The 21,891-nt window shown below is 38.0% G+C and overlaps 1 pseudogene; it reads right to left on the reverse strand.

Annotated features, from left to right (window-relative positions):
- Window positions 1–11,695: 11,695 nt before the first annotated feature.
- LOC115689923 (xyloglucan 6-xylosyltransferase 2-like) lies at window positions 11,696–12,548 on the reverse strand (annotated as a pseudogene).
- Between the last annotated feature and the right edge of the window lie 9,343 nt (window positions 12,549–21,891).

Here is a 21,891-nt window from a genome sequence, read left to right on the forward strand (position 1 = left end):
CTCACAGCACTCAGCACGATTCATGACATGCCCAGCCATTACCTTTAAAATCACCTGTTACGGCTGACGTTTGATAATGTTAAAGCATGCCAATCCACGTCTAGGAAACCATGGCACACTCAGGTCAAAGGACTATACTCTGTAGCTGTGATGAGAAACACTGATGACATTATATAACAATCCTACAGTATGCTAATGGCGGGTCTGTCCAGTACAATGTTCTCTAACATGTATTCCATGTGATCAACTATATATCTCTATATTCATGACCCGTGAAACTTGGTCATCAGTTAACTCACATGCTAGTCTCAAACACCATTGGCATCCCAATGCATAATGGCAATTGACTAGGGACATTTAGAATATTAATATCCACTCTATTAATAGAGTTTCACGATCAAATCACGTATTTGATTATCTATTAAGGATATTCAATATTCAGAGGAGAAAGATTTCGCATTCAATTATATTCTCAAATTAAATCGAAATCAAATATAATATATATTTTATTAATGAACAATGAAAATGTATATCACATATACTCCGACTCACATCAAGACCAATCACTGATGTGTCTAAGGCCTAAAGCGTTACAATGACGTTCATGCTTAGGTTGTGGAAGAGCCTTCGTCAACGGATCAGCTGTATTCAACTCCGTTGCAACTTTGCACATCTTGACATCACTTCTTTCAATGAATTCTCGAATGAGATGATACTTACTGAGTATGTGGTTGGTCTTCTGGTGAGACCTAGGCTCTTTAGCCAAAGCTATGGCCCCGTTGCTGTCACAATATAGGTCCGCTGGATTCGAACTAGTGGGACTGATTCCCAGTTCTTCTATGAACTTTCGAATCCAAACAGCTTCCTTTGATGCTTCTGAAGCAGCAATATACTTAGCTTCTGTCGTAGAATCTGCAAGAGTGTCCTGCTTGGAACTCTTCCAGGACACCGCTCCACCATTCACGCAAAAGACAAAATCTGACTGCGATCGAAGGTCGTCTTTGTCGGTTTGGAAACTAGCATCAGTGTAACCACTTAAAGTGATCTGTTCCTCACCTCCATAGACTAAGAATAAATCCTTAGTTCTTCTCAAGTACTTAAGGATATTTTTTACAGCAATCCAGTGAGGTTCCCCTGGATCTGACTGGTATCTACTTGTCATGCTCAATGCATAAGCAACATCAGGACGAGTGCATAACATAGCATACATGATGGATCCCACAGCTGATGCATAAGGAATCATACTCATGCAGTCTCGTTCATCTTGTGTTGAAGGACACTGAGTCTTGATAAGACTTATGCCATGTGTCATCGGAAGAAAACCTTTCTTGGAGTCTTGCATATTAAACCTATTGATGACTTTGTCAACATATGTATTTTGACTCAGTCCAATAAGTCTCTTAGATCTATCTCTATAGATCCTGATCCCCAAGATATAGTTTGCCTCTCCCATGTCCTTCATGGAGAAAAATTTTCCTAGCGATGTCTTAACTGACTGAAGCGTACGAATGTCATTTCCAATGAGTAGTATGTCATCCACATACAACACTAGAAACACAATTGCACTCTCACTAGACTTCTTGTATACACAAGCTTCTTCTTTGTTTTTGATGAAGCCAAACTCTTTGACAGTTTCATCGAAACGAATATTCAAGCTCTGTGATGCCTGCTTCAATCCATAAATAGAACGTTGAAGCTTGCATATCTTCCTAGTGTTATTTGGTGATGTAAAGCCTTCAGGTTGTGTCATATACACATCTTTCTCTAGTTTTCCATTAAGGAAAGCTGTCTTTACATCCATTTGCCATATCTCATAATCATAACATACAGCAAACGCTAGGATAATCCGAATGGACTTAAGCATGGCCACTGACGAAAAGGTCTCGTCATAGTCAATCCCATGAGTTTGTTTGAAACCTTTAACTACTAGCCGTGCTTTATAGATGTGAACCTTTCCATCCATATCAGTTTTCTTATTGAAAACCCACTTGCACCTTATAGGTTTGACACCTTCGGGTGGATCAATCAAAGTCCAAACTTTGTTTTGATACATTGAGTCTATTTTCGGATTTCATGGCCTGAAGCCATTTATCGGAGTCTGGGCCCATCATAGCTTCTGTATAGGTCGTAGGTTCGTCATTTTCTATTAACAATAGATGACAATGTTCTGCACAAGAAAACCATATCTCATAGGCTCACCATGTGTTCTTTCAGACCTACGAACTATAGGTGCCATTGAAGTAGACTCTACAACTCTTTGTAGATCCAATTGAGGTTCCTCATGAACTAGAACACCCTCTTGTGGCACAATAACTTCTTCGAGGTTTACCTTACTTCCACTGGTTCCTTTAGTAAGAAACTCTTTCTCTAAAAAGACACCATTTCGAGCAACAAACACTTTGTTCTCTGATGGATTGTAAAAGTAATATCCTTTCGTTTCTTTAGGATATCCCACAAAGAAGCATTTATCAGATTTGAGTCCAAGCTTATCAGAAAGTAAACGTTTTGCATAAGTTTCGCAACCCCAAATCTTTAGAAAAGACATACTAGGAACTTTTCCTGTTCACATCTCATATGATGTCTTCTCTACAGCTTTTGATGGACTTCTATTTAGTGTAAACGCAGCTGTCTCGAGTGCATATCCCCAGAAAGATAATGGAAGATCTGAATGACTCATCATTGATTGAACCATGTCTAACAAAGTTCGATTTCTCCTCTCAGAGACACCATTCCATTGTGGTGTTCCAGAGGGAGAGAGCTGTGAAACAATTCCACACTCTTTGAGATGGTCATTGAACTCTTGGCTTAAATATTCTCCTCCTCGATCAGATCAAAGAGCCTTGATACTCTTGCCAAGTTGATTCTGTACTTCATTCTGAAATTCCTTGAACTTTTCAAAGGAGTCGGATTTATGTTTCATCTAGTAAACATATCCATATATACTGAAATCATCAGTAAATGTAATGGAGTACTGATAACCTCCTCTGGCTATAGAACTTAGTGGTCCACACACATCAGTATGTATAAGGGCCAATAATTCTTTTGTCCTCTCACTTTGATTAGTAAAAGGAGCTTTTGTCATTTTTCCAACTAAACAAGATTCACACGTATCAAATGATTCAAAATCAAATGAATTTAATAGTCCATCGCTCTGAAGCTTGTGAATTCGTTTTTCGTTTATGTGGCCTAATCGACAATGTCATAGGTAGGTTGGATTCAAATCATTAGATTTAAACCTTTTTGTATTTATATTATAGATTAGCACATCAAGATTTAGAACATATATCCCATCCACAATATGGGCGCTACCATAAAACAATCCATTAATATAAAATGAACAACCATTGTTCTTTATATCAAAACAGAAACCTTCCTTGTCCAAACAAGAAACAGAAATAATATTCCTGCGTATAGCAGGTACATAGTAGCAATTATTCAGTTCTAAAATCATGCCATAAGGTAAAGCTACATCATATGTTCATACGGCTAATGCAGCAACTCTTGCTCCATTTCCAACGTGTAGTTCCACTTCACCTTTTGTAAGTGTTCTACTTCGTTTTAGTCCCTGCACATTCATACAAATGTGAGTACCACAACCGGTATCCAATACCCATGAAGTAGAACTAGTAGTAACATTTACTTTTATAACATAAATACCTAAATCGGAAGTCTCACTTCCCTTATTCTTCAGATCCTCCAAATATTTCTTGCAATTCTTCTTCTAATGTCCATTCTCGCCACAATAGAAGCATATAGCATCAGTAGTCGGACCCAATTTGGTTTTGGATTTGGGTTTGGGCTTAGTGCCGTTGCCCTTACCCTTGACCTTACCTGGCTTCTTAAATCCTTTCCCCTTTTGAACCATGAGAACATTAGGGGTAGGGTCTTTCTTGATATTCTGCTCAGTAGTTTTGAGCATCCCATGTAGTTCAGTCAAAGACTTATTCAGATTATGCATGTTATAGTTCATAATAAACGTGTCATAATCTTGAGGCAATGACCGAAGAATAATGTCAGTAGCCAACTCTTGGCTAATGGGAGAGCCCAGCCGCTCTAGGTTTTCAATATAACCTATCATCTTTATGACATGTGGGCCAACTAAGCTCCCACTTGCTAGCTTGCACTCAATTAAGGTCTTTACCGTCTGGTACCTTTCATTGCGTGCCTGCTTCTGAAACAAATTTTTCAGGTTCATGATCATATCATAGACATCTACGTTCTCAAACTGCTTCTGAAGGTCTGAGTTCATGGTAGCTAACATTAGACATGATGCATCCAATGCATCATCTTTATGCTTCTGATAAGCATTCCTTTCAGCATGGGGAGCGTTGGAAGGAAGTGCCTTCTGGGGAAGTGGTTTCTCCAAGACATAATCATTTTTCTCCTGCTTGAGAATAATTCTCAAGCTTCTATACCAGTCTAAGAAGTTTGAACCATTCAATTTGTCCTTCTCAAGGACAGATCGCAGTGAAAAGTTTGATGCAGAGCTATTTGCCATTATCCACAACAAATATGCAAAGTGAATTGTTCATTAATATTATTTATAATAAACTCCCACTATATTTTTATAATATGTGTCACAATAAGTATAGTGGACCAAGATCCATATTTTACCAAGACTCGAGTAAACTTTGGCTTACCGCTCAAGACTAAGTTATTTAGATAGACAACTCTTTGTCAATTGTATCGAATACAACTCTTGGTTGTTGGGGTTGACATCTCATATCTTATCCCCAAACACTATGCCTCGAGGCCCAAAACTTTGATAGCCTCGTTAAGTAAACTAATCTTGACCTATGGATAACCATTATCCATCGTATTTTACTTAAATAGTTAAAGACACCCTGCTTTGGCAGATCCATCTTTTGATGATTCAAGTCTTAATAGGTGTATGATTGGAAAGGCATCATATTATTACTTAATTTTTATTAGGGACTATTAATGTTTATTTAGTGATAAATGTACGCATGTTATGAACAAAAACGAAGCATCACTTATCATAATAAAGGTACATCAATCATATTGGAACGAACAATTCCATGCAAGGGTCAAGGAGGCTGCGCCCCCTTGCGGGGTCGAGGGGCTGCGCCCCTCGTGGGGTCAAGGGGCAGAGCCCCTTGCGGTGGTCTCGCTGACTGATCAGCGAGCGGGGTTCGAAGGGGCGGGGTTCAAAGGGGCAGCGCCCCTCGCAGGGGCTCGGGGGCAGCGCCCCCAAAACCTAGACAAAATTCTCAATTCTATTTTCTCAGGATTCTATTCGTCCCCTTAAACCGTCCCTGCTAGGGCGGGCAGTTTCAACTAAACCGCCTCTAAGGCTGTCCTGCTTTGTTCCTTCGCAATACCCAAAACGGAATTCGTAATTCTGTTTTTTTTTTTTAACAAAACGCCTTTGGATCAATCACATTAATCCACATTATTGCAGGAATTCAAATTCGTTTCAATGTGAAATTACTCGAATTGATCATATCAATTCATCTAACTCTAATTTAGAATCTTGTAGGGTTCCTGTTCAACTTCAATATATTGTAAGTTGCTTTGATACCACTGTTGGGTTCCTCAAGTGCTAAAAACGCAGCAGAATTTATAAATCGAAACCCTAGACAGGATCCATGCGTATATTGAAATCTAAACAGAAGTTCGACACGTATCTTTTGCAGATCGAAGGTAAATTAACAATCAATTGTGTCTGGATTAGCGTCCCAAGTGTTGCGCCTCTACCGATATCCACATACACGAACGGAAGTCTCCAACGATCCAAGTACTAGCTAAAGATTTTGGACTTCTTTTTCCTGATCATCTTTGATCTTCGAGACTCTCTCAAAGATCTCTTAACAGAGAACGATTCTCTTCGTATTTTCTTAGGTTTTTTTTTGTCACCCACACGCTATATATATATATATAGCCTCATTATCTACACGAATTAAAAGAAGTGGGGCCGGGCGATTTGGGCCCACCAAAATGTCCACCTTCAATCGTACGTTTAATCGTTATCTCATAATGTGCACGACCACGTAGATAAGTTGAATAGGAGAATAAATTAAAATCTACTTCTTATTTTAAGTAGATCCCGGCGCACAGAAAATATTAACTCAGTTCGCTATTGTGTGCGACCCTGTAGGTTCACTAAACATTAGCAGTGTGCTCAAAACCCTTTTTGGCCCACAAGTCATAAGAGGTCTCTAGCAAGATATTATAACTACCTAAGTATAGTGAAAGTCGGTTTTCCGACACAACCTAATGCACAACTAATATTAGAGTATCAACCTTGATTGATTCCCAGGGCAGACCACTGACATCAACCTCTTCTTTTATTCACCTCTTGACGTGCGGTGAATGGTTCCAGGAGTTGATGATAGAGGCCAAGCAGAGGCCAGAGGTGATGCAAAGCGCAGAGATAGAGAGAGAGTTATGACTCAATCTGTTTCATGTAGATCAAACCTCCAAAAGGAGTACCCGAAATAACCTCACAAAGTAATGACCATTTGAGAGTAGCTGTTGACTTATGATTCACTCAACAAGGCCTCTTATAACCAACGTGGAACTTTGGAATGTCACAAATTTCCTCTTTAATGAGCTATGTCATCAGTAGTGTTGGCCTATATTGATCCGGGATACTTTCGCTATACGATGTGTCGTCTAGTCAGTTCCTATTCCCCCTGTCATCGTTATGTAGGAACTACTTGCTATTATTGAGAATGACATATCTTTTCTTTTGTAATTTTCAATTGGGTACTATCATGCATATAAAAAGCAATAGTTCCAAAGTGGAAAGGTCCTCAACGAAGCAAGATGCGCTCGTGGTCAGCAGCGAATAGAAGACTTTTAAAGAACGACTTCCGTGATGCTCGATAGACGGGGGGGAGTCCATATTGTTGTCACTGCATGAAGAAGGTCGAGTCCGTGTTCCACCTGCTTCGAGATTGCCCACTTCCAAGAACATTTGGATTAGGTTGGTGCCGCCCAAGTGCCGCCCGATATCCAACAAATTTGATTCTTTTCGACGTTTTGAGAATTTATGGATTAATTATCAAATAAAATTCGTAAAATCGAATTCCTTTCCACGTCCTACTGTGTATATATCTCATATACGTGTACGAGCAGTATCTTATCTGGCATGTGCGATTCATCAATTACGATATTAGTGAAAATCTTGATTCGATGAATCATATAATAAACTCAATTAATCCATCATAAAAGAGACGAATTGAAGCCAAGCCAATTATATCAGCCAGTCAAATCATTCTTGTAACCTAATTAAGATGATATCGATATTATACAAATAAAGTACTGTCAACCTTGTAAGAAGCAAAAGGGATTTGTATATTGAAAGTCTTAAAACTTATCACTAAAGTGTAATTAAGTCTTAAAACTTTCAAAAAGGGCAATTAAATTCTAAAATTTGTTAAATTGGTCTAATCAAGTCCTTCCGTTGATAATACTTTTTGAAAGTTTTAGCACTCGATTGCACTTTCGTAGCAAGTTTTAGGATTTGATTGTACTTTTTAAAAGTTTTAAAAGTCGCTTGCATTTTTGTTATAATTTTTAGGACTTGATTGCCCTTTTTGAAAGTTTTATGACTAAATTGTACTTCCGTGACAAGTTTTAGGACTTCCCGTGTACTTAGCCCGAAGTAAAAAAACCCCAAACCATTTCACCTTGATACACATTTTCGTCACAAAGATATACTTATTTAATCGTTTTCCTTTTGAAACTAAGAAATTATTTTAATTAATATTCGAAGACTCTTTGACTTACCCTCTTCACATATGTGTGCATTTTTTTAGCATAGAAAATATTTACTTAATCCCCTTGCTATATCAGTTTTCACATTTTGCCTCGTTTTTCAAACTTCCTTTATTTTTACTCTATGCCGAAATAATTAGGTAGGCAAATTTCTCAGTCAAAACTTTAAATTTAATATTCTTATATTACAAGTAATTCCCAGAGTTTAAAAAAAATTCTTGAATTGCAAATTTATCCCTAATTTTACGTCAACGAGTAATTTGACCTTAATTAGCTAGTCTTTTTAGTTTTAAATAAATGTCTTTATAAATGGCAAAAAACACTACAAGTGCCATAACTTGTGTACGGCGCTCACTTTAGTGCCATAACTTTTTTTTGGATCATTTTAGTGCTAAAATTTTTGAAAAACGATCACTTAAGTGCTAAAATTTTTGAAAAACGATCACTTAAGTGCCAACTCCGGTGCCGTACACAATTTTTCGCCGGAAATCTGACGTGGCATTTTTTTTATTAATTTATGAAGCTGACGTGGCTCGCCGGAGTCAAGCCGGAGATTGGCACTTAAGTGATCATTTTTCAAAAATTTTAGCACTTAAATGTTCGTTTTTCAAAAATTTTAGCACTTAAGTGATCGTTTTTCAAAAATTTTAGCACTAAAGTGATCAAAAAAAAAGTTATGACACTTAAGTGATCGTTTTTCCTCCGACTTGGCACCAAAGTGATCCGAAAAAAAGTTATGGCACCAAAGTGAGCGCCGTACACAAGTTATGGCACTTATAGTGTCATTTTGCCCTTTATAAATGATCACCATTTCTTCATTCAGAAAATTAATCTACAGTTTCTAACTTTATGATATTACTGAAATTCCTTATACCATGTTTAATTCATGACCAAGGAATATCAAACGGAATCCATTCTAGGCAATCAAATTCCTTGAAGTTGGATCCCTTTTTTATTGTTTGGTTGCAATTTTACGAATAAAGAAGAGAAATGTCCAATGAGAGCTGCAAATAAAGTTAAGATAGCACACCAGCACGTTACCAATTTCCGAAACAAAATTGGCCATAAGGACTACATGGGAATTTTACTAAAAGATTTAGGATTAAATTTTTAAAATTTTAAAATTTAGGACTGAAATAGCATCCATACAATAGATTTGGACTGATATGGAATTTTCCCCCTCAATGAAGATTTTGATACTTATTAGTCTCAGCTGATAATCGGCCACAATAATTTTTGAATTATTATTCTGGCAACTAGTCTCAGACTTCAGGGGCAATTTCGATTTTTTTCCATACAGTCAAGTTCTTACTGAGACACCCGAAGATGTTGTAATCCTCTTAAGGATTGCATTTCAAAGGAAAATAAATCAGAACTACAATGTAATTTCTTAAGAAGCTAATAGCCAAGGTACGCAAAATCGAGATATTACGCCTTAATTTGCATTAACCGTGCAACCAAGTCTTTTCATTAACAAGGTACATCATCATGATGACGTGGTGGCTGACATAACAAGTTTAATCATTTGTAGAAAGAGAAAAAGAGAGAGATGGAGTCAGTTTGAGGAAGGGAAGTTGGTGGCGGTGGTACGGTGCCAAATCTCGCCAGACCCTCTTTAAAGCAATTTGTCTTACAAGTTTTTGAGGTCCTTGACTGCAATGAGATCTTGAGAGTCACCTGGAGTTCGTAGCTTGAGGGGGCCATTGAATAGGGATGAGCGGTTCCGGATTCTTTAAAAGCTCTATCTGAAACTTATTATCGGGTACAGGTTTTTCATTTTTTGGAACCTGAAACCTACCCGTTGGAACCTGAAACCTACCCTGTCACAGGTTCCAGGTTAGGTTTCAGGGTCTAACAGGTTCTGTTTTTTTATTTATTTCATTTTTAGTTAAATAAACACAATAATATTGAACAAGCTTGTCATTCACAAAATAGAATACAAAAAACTAATTTTCCTGACATTACGGTTCAAATAAATACAATTAAAATAAAAAGTCATTACGTAAATCGATACTAGGGGTAAGCAGTTCCATGTTCCCTATAGGTTCCACTTGGAACCTACCCATGAGAATAGGTTCCTCATTTTTTAGAACCTGGAACCTACCCTATCACAGGTGCCATGGTCGATTCCAAGGTCTACCTAGGTTTCACTTGTATTTTTAATTGAACAATTGCAGTGAATTATTATTTTTAGTGACAATCACTTGCTACTATGATTCATTAACCCCAACTTATATTTAGACATATGAAACATTAACAAGTCATGAAATAAAAGCTCAGACTAGTGGTTCCAGATTATACACTCATTATCTAACTCAATGAAACACCACAGGATCACGCGAATATATAGACTAAAAAAAAACACAAAAAACTTGTTTAGGTTTCGGGTTTCAAGTTGCAGGTTCCACCTACCTAGAACTTGAAACTTACCTGTCGAAACAGGTTCCCCGATTTTTTGAACCTAGAACCTACCATGCATATGTTGGAACTTGGAACCTACAGGTTCCCATCAATCAGGTTCTCAGGTTCCAGATTTTACCCTGGAATCGTACTCACCTCAATGGCATTGTGGACATAGGAATATAGTGAAAAATGATATGCCGGAGAGATTTATTAATTTAGACTCAAAATCATGAGTTTTGATTGAGTTTTGAAGCAATGAGGGTCTTGATCAGGAAAAGTCATAAACTTAGTGAACTTTTACCAATTTAGTCTTTATTCTTTTAGTTTTGCTAATTGAGTTCTAAACATTTTTGCATTTTGCCAAGTGAGTCAATTTGACCAATTCTAGCCAAAATCGCTAACTTGGACGTCGGCCGTCCTACGTGGCACACCAATGTTGACGTGGACAATTTTTAATAATATTTTAATATTTTTTGGATTTTTCAATTTATTTTTTATTTTTATTTTTTATTTTTTATTTTTTCCTTTTCTCTTTTTTTTTTTCCCTTTTCCCTCCACCGGGCCTCTTCGGCCAGCCTCAGGCGAGGGTCACCCTCACTAGCCCCTAGCCTAATTTAGCAAGGGGTACTCTCGCTTGAGGTCGGCGGAGGTCGCCAGTCATCGATACGGCTCGGCGATGGCCAACGAAGGGAAAAAAAGAAAAAAGAATAAAAGAATAAAAGAGAAAAGGAAAAAACTTAAAAATATTAATAAAAAAATTCAAAAAGATAGTAAAATTGTCCACGTCAGCGTCGGCTGTGCCATGAGGGACGATCAACGTCCACATCAGCGATTTCAGGCTAAAATTAATTGGATAGATTCAATTGGCAAAATGTGAAAATGTTTGGAATTCAATTGGCTAAACATGAAAGAATTTATGACTTAATTGACATAATTAAAGGTTTAAGACTGAATAGGTGAAAGTTCAATAGGTTTAGAACTTTTTAAACAATTTTCCCAATCTTAACCTCTCCCTTCCCCTCTTTGCCACAACTCGTCTGATGTGAGATTTGGCCATGCAAGAACCTTGCTTCAGTCAATTGACCTCAGCAAGGATTTGTCGAGGCTGAGCCTGGTTTGGGGGTGTGGATGGTCGCCGGTGATAGTTCCACCTCTTTAGTCTCTCGAAGTCTCTCCCTCTCTTCTCTTTGTCTATCATATTTTTTTAAAGGCCACGTTTTTTCCACTCCTTCTTAGACTAATACACTCCCCATTATGGTGTTTTGACCATATTATCCCCATGAGTTCCACTTTTAGGCGAAGATTCCAATTAAATAAGGAGCCCATTTTGTATCCCACCTTTTATTTGGTTCTTTCTTTTTCTTCTTATCTCTTTGTTCTCTCTTTTTTGCTAGATCCACCTACAATTCCTAGGCGTCCCGAAAATTTCATCGTTGGAGAAGGCGACCGGTGGTAAGGCTCCTCCTCAGTACGGCAAGGATGGAAGAGGCGAGGGGAGTGGCTGAGTTTGAGCCGAGCTCGGTCTGCTTGGTGAGGATGGTTCAGAATTTCATCGAAGAGAGCAACAAGAAGCAAGAATGTCCAGTGACCACTGATAATTTCTAAGCAAGAAGCTACCAGTATTCAACCCAATCCAGTTCATCTGATCATACATCTTCTCATTCTAACCATGCATCACAGTGTTAGAGTCTTTATACCTCTCCCATGCAACCTCAAACGCCATAGCAGTGAACATAGCATCACTGTCCATCCATCCCAAGAACTCAATCTTCGGATGTGACCATAATAGTTTTCTAATCAAAGGCAATTTAGCCCAAAACCTAGCAATCTCCACATCTAAGGGTGCCCTATTGTGAAAGATTTCAATACCCTGCAACTTACAATAATCCATCTTATTTTTAATCAATTTTAACAAGTAATGATCACCAATGGGGTTCTCGCACGGCTTCAGAGATGAACCCGTGACGAGCAAAATGATAGGCATGTTAGGCCCGATGATATTGGAATAATTTGGGTGTTGCTCAGCCACTTAGCTCTCTGCTTGCCCGATGATGAGACTGTACAGCTTTGCTCGGATCCCGTTTCTCGTCTTCACTTTCCTCAACAAGGATCTTCCATATGCCGAATGTCTTGTAGCTATTTGACGATGACTAAGTCGACTCGGACTGAACTGAAAACCGCCGACTCGGTGAGGACCTCCTCGAGGATGCGATGGGTCTCCACATGCTTCCACAAGTAGAAGTGGTGGTAGAGGTTGTTAAAGTCCTGCTCTAGCATGCCGAACTTTCTGGCGCCGATGGTGCTGCGAAGGACAATGACGGTCATAGGTTGGTCACCTTACTGTGCCGCACCTCTCGCCGAATCTGGTAGCTCCAGCGAGCTCCCAAGCATTTGTCGAGCATCCCCACGCACCCAAGATTCTAGATCGGTGTGAGTAGAGCTAACGTGGAAGATCTGGATCGAGTGAGAATGAGAGCTTCAGGATCTAGAAGCAAATGACATCACCTAGAGAGTGATGTCTCGATGATGGTGAGTCGAGGCCGCGAGGGTCGGCGGAGCGAGCAAATGGCGCGGTTGATGGAATATTTAGGGTTGGGTGCGCAGTGGATGACGTAGGTGGAGAAGGAGCAAGGAAGAAGAGGATGACAAACGAGCAAGGGAGAGAATAAGGTCAAAATGTGCCCCACATTTAACTTCAATGACAGTTGGGTATAATCTACTAAAAAATGGGTTCCACAAGAGATAATATAGTCAAAACATTGTGATAAGGAGTGTATCAGCCAAATAGGGAATGGAAAAAGCGTGACCCTTTTATAATTGTATTTTGGTTTTCAAACTTTCCTATTCAATAGCCACCATGTCAGCATCATTAAGTATGTTAATAATGAAAAGGCTTGACTGTGCAATTTTTACAAATTGAAGGACTCGATTGTACGATTGGCATAAATTATAGACTAAAAACATAATTATCGCTCTATAATTATTATTCCAGAGAGGCTATTATACTATTATTATACTATTAGTAATGGTTATAATGGAATGAAATGTACAATTGTAGTGACTAGAATTTTGTAGTATGTGTGATAGTCATATTTGGGGTATCTTTATAAGTATTACATAAAACAGAGAGAGCCGCTTACTTTAATGGGTCTCAGTTATTTTTTTTCTTTCTCAAATATCCTCAAATACTTATTTTACAATTATTATGTGAATGACAAATATGTAGATTAATAATTTTGCGTTATTTCTTACATATTTCAATTTTACACTCGAAATCTTTTGTATCTTACGTTAACCTCCAATAAAAGCCCGAATCCTGAAATATCATTCACTTTCTATTTATATGTGAACCATTTATATGCGTTGTGTTATCTTTATCACTTCCTTTGCATCGAGTACTTTTCTTTCTATTGTGTATTTTTTATCAGGTTCGTCGATTAAATATTGTTTTAATAGAATGATTTTGCCTCATCCTTCAAATGTTGATTTCTTATATACACGCCTCACGTGTTTCCTGTTTATTAATTTATCTTTAAACTATGACTACGTTAGTGTATTATAAAGCACGTCATTATTGTGAAAATCAATATAATAATGATTCACACGCACCCCCACAAAGAACGGGGGTTATTGTGAAGAACTTGGCGAAACAGCTAACACTAAGCTCCGTTCGTTTGGAGGAAAATATTCTCCTTTTGAAAAATATTTTCCCGGAAGTCATTTTCCTGGAAAATGTTTTCCCGGAACATAATTTTCCGGTGTTCGGCGACCAATATGAAAAAGTTTCGGAAAATATTTTTCATCGGCGACCGGCGGGGGGCCGCGGCGGCGTCCGGCGGCGGCCGCGGCTGGGGCGACAGCGGCGGCGGCGGCCGGCGACCGGCGGCCGTGGCAACGGCCGGCAACCTTAGTGAAGAAGAAGAAGAAGAAGCTCCGGAAAATGATTTCCGCTTTTGAAGAAGTGGAAGTCATTTTTCGTAAACTTAGGCTATTTTGTGAGGGGGGAAGGAAAATATTTTCCCACGGAAAACGTTTTCCGCCCCCCGAACACCGGAAAATCCGGAAAATATTTTCCGGGAGAATATTTTCCGCCAAACGAACGGAGCCTAAAGGTTATTCGACTTAGCATCCCAATTAGGGTTGTATCTTGAGTAATTAGCTAAGAAAATTTGAAAAAAAAATGTATGACTTAGGATAAGCAAGACTTACCTTAAACCCAGTAACAATTTCAAGTGTCTGTGCGCCTTATTAGCACATTAGCAATTTGGATCCAATTGGTTGAACCAAAATTAGGGTTAAAGAAACCGATTCGAGAAATGCTCGTATAGATGCATTTTGTAAGAATTTATCTTATATATACACAATTGAATTTCCTTTTCTAACACATCACATTTTTAAGTTTGGGGTTTTTCGTGATAAAAAATATTAATTTGGGATAAATTTATCACAAGTGTACCAGTTTAGGGTTTTTCATGATATTAACCCAATTTCTTAATAAGCTAATAGCCGAGGTACGCAAAATTCAAGAAATTACACATTAATCTATATGATCTGTGAAATTGAGTCTTTTCATTATCAACATACTTAATCATGCTGACGTGGCAGATGAGATAGCAAATTTAAACATTTAAAGTAAAAGAAAATAAGCAGTAAAGTTTAAAAAGAAAAATAAGATTCTGAAAAATTGAGAAAAAAACACAAAAAGAAAATCTGAAAGAGAAAAATGAGATAGAGATGGAGTATGGTCGAGGAAGTGAAGGAGGTAGCACCGCCATCGATGGTCCATAGCACCATGTAGTATTATTAAGTATGTTGATAATGAAAAGACTCGATTGCACAACTCATTCAAATTGAAGGACTTGGTTGAACAAATTACAAGTTGAAGAACTCGATTGCATAATTTTTATAAGCTACAGGATTAAATATAGAATTATCCTCCTATAATTATTATTCTATAGTGGCTGTGATACTATTAGTAATTGTTACAATGGAATGAAATACAATTGTAGTGAATAGTATTTTGCAATATACATGAAAGTCATGTATAACAAGTTGCCTGATAAAAAAAATTGCCAAGGACATTGTTTCTTACATAATGCACGTGAGCATCTTAAAAAGAAAAAAAAAACAACAAATAGAAGATACCCTTATTTAGGGTATCTTTATTATTATTACATAAAGCAGAGAGAGCCGCTTACTTTCATGGTCTCAATTATTTTTTTTCTTTCTCAAATATCCTTAAATACTTAGTTCACAATTATTATGTGCATGGATAAATGTGTAAATTTATAATTTTGTATTAATTCTCACATATTTCAATTTTAAATTTGGAATCTTCGTATCTTGCATTGACCTTCGAAAAAAAGCTCGAGTCGCAAAATATTTTTGACTTTCTATTTATATGTAAACCATTTAATTATAATGTGTTTCTTATCATTTTCTTTGCATCGAGTACATTTCTTTCTATTGTGTATTTTTATGTGGTTCGTTGGTTTAAATATTGTTTTAATAAAATGTTTTTGCCTCATCTTTCAAATGTTGAAATTTTATAGACACGCCTCACGTGTTTCCTCTTTTCCTAATTTATCTTCAACCTATGACTATGGTCGTGTTTTATAACGCACGTCATCATTGTGAGAATCAATATTAATAACAATTCACACGCACCCACACAAAGAGTGGGGGTCGTGGCCAAGAATTTGGTGAAACAGCTAACACTAAACGTCATATGAATTTGTAGTATAGTTGGTGTTGTAATTTCAATTATTAACTAAGATAATATGAAAAAAAAATGACATATCATAAGCAAGACTTTCATTAAACCAAGTAGCAATTTCAAGTATCATTGCACCTCATTTGGAAATTAGTAGTTTGGTTCCAATTGGTCGAAATAAAATTAGCGATGACGAAACATATTCGAGAAATGGTCACCATAAGTGCAGCGTGTAAGAATTTATCTTATGCCTTCAATGTACAACTCGCCACTAATCATGAATTGTCATATATTAATCTTCTAATACAGAATTCAATTTCCTTTGCTAACATACATCACTTTTTTAGCTAGTGCTTAACCAGTCTTTTCTTAATTGGGCAGTGCATCCAATCTACAATACTATCGGTACATTTATTGAGCGATCAAGGCATTTATTATTTCCTTTTATAAAAAAAAAATATTTGCATGCCAAGTCAATTATGTAACTTCTGATCCTTTCTCGTTAAAACCATACAAGCATAAAAGAACCGAAAAACAATAATAATAATAATAATAATAATGGAAAATAATTAGCAAGGGTATTGGCATTGACACAGCCAAGGACCAGCACTATTGTCGCAATATCCCCGGCCTTGACTGAACTTGGTAGCACATCGATCGCTGCAACACTGGTCTGTACACGCGACGGTGCACAAGCCCCCGCCTCCATTGCACTCTTTCGGCGGCGGTTCAGGGCACGATCCCCCACTTCCACCGCACGGCGGCGGTTCAGGACAATTGTAATAGCAAGTGCAGAGTGGAGGCTTGATGGTGTAGTCGCACGATCCCTGCGAGCCCGGACCATGACTCGCCATGCACCTCTGCTCGCACTCGTTGCCCTTCCCACACAGTCCTATTCCTTCGCTGCAATATGCCTCCACCGTAGGTATCTCCATCGTGCCGCCTTCTCTCGCAAAAAGAAGCGAAAACAAAAGCATGGTATTGCTGTTAGAACCCTACAATACGAGGACTGATCAAGAGCAGGACATGCTTTTGAATGCTTTTGTCTCACCAAGGAAATCAAGCAAAGGATGAGAGACAAACCTGCGAGTACGAGGAGGACGATGAGAAGGCAACACTTTCGGAAGGCTTCGGCCATTATTTGGCTTCAATTGCTTCTTACTTTGGTAGCAAAACACCATTGTCCGCACATTTATAGCAATAGCAATATAGACATTATTGTGATATATTAGGGAATCACGAACTGGTGCCGATTATAAATCTTTCAAAGGTTGTTCTTTGACGATAATTTTAGGAAATCTAAATCGATGGAGATTGCGTTCGGATCCACACGTGGAGATTTCCTGATATTTTCAGGCTTATGTGTTAAAAAGGAAATTGCCTTCATAAAGATACGAGTGCTCTACCCATCAAAGGAAGAACAAATTATTCTAATTCCACGAATATATGTACATATATATGGTTAAAATAAAATGCATGCGAAAGATTGGAAGGTATATATACGCATATATGTATATGTTATCTTATATGTCCTTACGCTCGCGGGCATTATTTGTAATCTCTTTTATTTGATTTTTTCACTTCTTTTTCTCTCTGATCTTTACTGTTCTTCATTTCTTCCGCTGCAAGTCCGAACCCAGCAACAGCAAGACGAGGAGCCAACGCACCGTCACCCACACTGATTGATATCCTCCGCTGCACATCTCTGCCTTTTTCACTCTCTTTTCGTGGCTATGGAGATCGAGGTCATGATGCCGGCTGTGAAACACGACCTCATCGCCATGGCCTTGACCTCCATGCCCCACGATCTCCATGGCCGCATTTCCCGTAGGGAGACGGAAAAGAGTGACAAAGCAGCAAGCACAGAGAGGGGGTTAGAGACACACTGATCGGCCGCGTTTGGTCATTGGGAAGCCTGGCAATGGCTTCGGCAGAGCGGCGGCAAACAACCTGAAGGGTTTTTTAGCTTCTATTTTACGTTTGTGTGATATGACTCCAAAACGACCCGCACTCGAGAAAACGTGACAGATGCTGATCACATATGATATCAATTTGAACGTGATGTAAATCTGAACCAAAAACAAGATGATGAAGGAATCAGGAGAAGATGTGGTTCACAATCGCAGCATGCCTTCTCGAGACTGGAAGACATATAATGATTACAATGTGGGAGGAATTTAACTGAAATTGAAGTTGATTTCGTTAACAGCAGTTTCTAATTGCAAGAGTTAACCGATATTATTCATACGTGAACTTGCTTAATCTCCAACAATGTGGGAAGGACTTGCCTTTATCACTCTACTCTTTAGATAAGCAAACAATAATAGGAGGCGCAGAACCATTTATTCAGAATGAATCTTTGTTTTATTGCTAAAGCAGAGGGTAACCAAAGCAACGAAACAACATTCCTGATAGCTAGGTCTAGCACTTGGTGTCGAAGTTGTCGCAACCTCCACATCCATGGCAAGAACTTGTCTATGGTTACGATTAAGCATAGGGGTGAGCATGGTCCAGGTTGGGTCGGTCCAATACCTAACCCAAAGACCAACCCGCATAGTGTTGGTCTCCAATTTTTAGGACCGACGACCGACTTTGTTAAGCCTGGGACCGAGGACCGGACTGAGCGTATGGATCAGGTCCGGTTCCAAGATCAACCCAAGTCCAACCGATTATTTTTTTGCTTCATTTTTTGTATTCTTTTAAAGGACATACATACTATTTCAAATTATATATCCATCAACAATGCGACATTGAGAAACCAAACTATGAACACCAATACATATCAAACATAAATATAAGATAAGGTAACAACATAAATTTCACACTTGCTAAAAGCAAAAAACCATGAAAACGAACACATGAAATACAATTAAATCATAAGAAGTTCAAAATACGTAATATAAACCATGAATTATACTACTTTATATCTTGTTCATTCTTAATTGCTTCAACTATTAAGTATCATTTGTCCAGCTCAACTGCGCTCATGAGGCGAGCGGCAAGGCAAGTGAACAGAGGCGAGCGACAAGGTGAGCAAGGCAAGCAAAGAAAGGCGAGCGAGTAGAGCAAGTCAAGCGAAAAGGGTTTCTATTTTTTTTGGTCGAATTAGGGGTTAGGGTTCTTTCTACTTTTTAATTTATATGGCAATTTGAACTGCATAAGAAAAAAGAGAACAGAGGAGGAGGCACTAGGGTTTAGAGTAAACAAAAGTATATATTATTAAATATAATATATAATATATACATGGTTGGTCCAATCCTAAAATTCCAAGACCAAGGACCAACCCGTATAGTGCAAGATCTAGGGATCCTAGGACCAAGGACCGACCCTGTCCCCCTAGGAATCGGACCAAGACTAGCCGGGTTGAGCCGGTCCGGGTGGGGCCGGTCTAGGTCGGTCCGACCTGGAATCCTGGACCGATGCTCACCCCTAATTAAGCACTCAGAGGGCACGAATAAACGTACGAACACAGTGGAGGACTGATGGAGGTGTCGCATGTGCCCTGAGACCCCGGACCATGATTTGCAGAGCACCTTCGCCCGCAGTCGTCCATGCTCCTAGATCTTTAGTGCAACTCTTCACCACTGTTGTCTTCATCATCCATCAATGGAGAAGTCGAGACCTAACAAAAGAAGTAACCCTGAAGTGTTGCGAAAGACCGGGAAAAGCAAATAATTTAGATACCCTATTCATGCTTGATGAGACAGTAGATATAACATAGATCTCGTCTTTTCCAAAAGGGTAGAATATAACCTATGAGCGCGAAGAAACTCAAGAGGAGGCAATACGCTTGAAGGAGTCTAGCCATTTGAATTGTTTTGACGACAAAAAGACTCGACTCTAAAGTTCTCTGATGCTACTGATGCATCCTTAGCATAAAGAAAAAGATTTTTGTGGCATCATTGGAATGATTTCGAGATTCTCGGGCAATTAAACATTTTGGACTAATGACGAAGGAAACATAATCAGACAGGCATCAGGACGATAATTTATAATTTCCATTTTAGGCTAAGATCAAATGTGGGGCCCACTCCTAATTTAAGATTGAGTGCGTTCGTTTAGCGGAAAATGAGTAATTTGGAAAACATTTTCTGAAAATTGATTGTTTATATCGTTTAGAAAAATTAGTCATCGGAAAATATTTTCATCATCGATAACAATCTATCTCTAAATATTTACGTGGATAATGAAAAGAATTTCCATCAATTTATTTTCTTTAAACGATATAAGCAATTAGTTTTTGGAAAATATTTTTCAAATTACTCATTTTCCGTAAAACGAATGCACCATCTTCTTTTCTTTGTTTGGTTTCTTCTCTCTCTGTATTTTTTTGGGGTTTTTTTTTCCCGTTTGATACGAAACTGGTGTCCTCCTTTTCCAAAAGAGAGGCATAGACGATTCAAGCATGCAACAATTCAACCTAAAAGACCTATTCTTGGGTTTGAGCCTCTCGTGCTATGACATTGAAAATAATTAGACAGTATCTGTTTTAAAGGAGAGTTAAGCAGCCGAATGGAGATATTTTTTTTTGAAGTTGCATATGCAACTTGGTCCTATTGCAGTGCGTTTGTAATTTGAAGATCATGTTCTTTTCTTTAAGGGTTAATACCACGAAAAACATACACCTGTAACAAATATACTCCAAACTAATTTTTTGACTAACAAAAACCCTAAACTTATACATTTGTGACAAATCTACCCTTCGTTAGTTTCCGTTAAATTAGATTAATATCACGAAAAATCACAAACCGGTACACCTGTCAACTGTCACGTGTCATCAAACTCATCAATTTGACGGTAAAATTTAACGGAAACTAAGAGTATATTTGTCATAAATGTACTAGTTTAGGGTTTTTGATAGTTAAAAAATTAATTTAGGGTATATTTGTCACAGGTATACCAGTTTGGAATTTTTGATGGTATTAATCTTTTCTTTAATGGTTAAAAGGAAATTCTAATGCATGCCAAAAAGCTACGGTGATCGAACTGACTGTAGAGTTTATTGTAGATGACCTTGGCCAGAGTCGTCTTACCAACACCGCCTACTCCATGGATTCCAACGAATCGAGGATCACTGTCATCAGTACTTTAACATTCTCACCTCTACATTATTACTAATCCCGACCAAGTTCTCCGTGACTTCCAACTGAAAAGCTTCCTTTGACTCGCCCAAAACCTTCCTGACAATTATCTTTACCAACTCAGCTTCATGTCTGTGAAATGACAGCAACGTTCAATTCAAGAAAACCATCGTCAATATCTCTGCGGAAGCACGTCCACATATAAACAGGAAGCAAAAACCAGCCAATTGATGACAACCCGTCATCTTCTTCCGCTGTAAAAGTGATCACGGCATAAAATTTTCAGACTTTTGATCTAGCTAAGCAAGACCATGAGTGTAAAAAGAAGTACCCGTTAGCAATTCTCTCTGATTCCCATCCCTTTAAGGCTGCGCATGACAACTTGCCAAACAGTATTTGATTCTGTTTTTTTGTTCCCAGAATCAGTTTGGGAACAGAAATGCGTTTGTTTAATTTTTTATTCTGGGCACAATTTTGTCAAAAATTGTTCCCAGAATCAGTTTTCAAGAATAAAAAAAAAGTAGCTTCTTGATTCTGGGAACAATTTTGAAAATCAATTTTTTTTTCTTCTTCCTTTTCTTGGTTTTTAATGTAGCTTCTAATGTCCGGCCCGAGGACCGCCCTCGCCGGATCTGACGAGAATAAAATATTTTAATAAAAAATATTATTAATAAAAAAATATTTTACCGGCCATGGTCGGCGACCAGGCCATGGCCAAAAAAAATAAAAATATATATTTTTAATAAAAATATTTAAATAAAAAATATTATTAATAAAAAAAATATTTTACCTGCCATGGCCGGTGATCAGGCCATGGCAAAAAAAGAAAAAATATATATTTTTAATAAAAATATTATTAATAAAAAAAATATTTTACCGGCCATGGCCAGCGACCAGGCCATGGCCAAAAAAAATAAAAATGTATATTTTTAATAAAAAATATTATTAATA

This window comes from Syzygium oleosum, unplaced genomic scaffold (assembly GCF_021117445.2).
Source record: "Syzygium oleosum isolate NSW1041296 unplaced genomic scaffold, Sole_v2.1 Sole_v2.04, whole genome shotgun sequence".
Classification (NCBI taxonomy): domain Eukaryota; kingdom Viridiplantae; phylum Streptophyta; class Magnoliopsida; order Myrtales; family Myrtaceae; genus Syzygium; species Syzygium oleosum.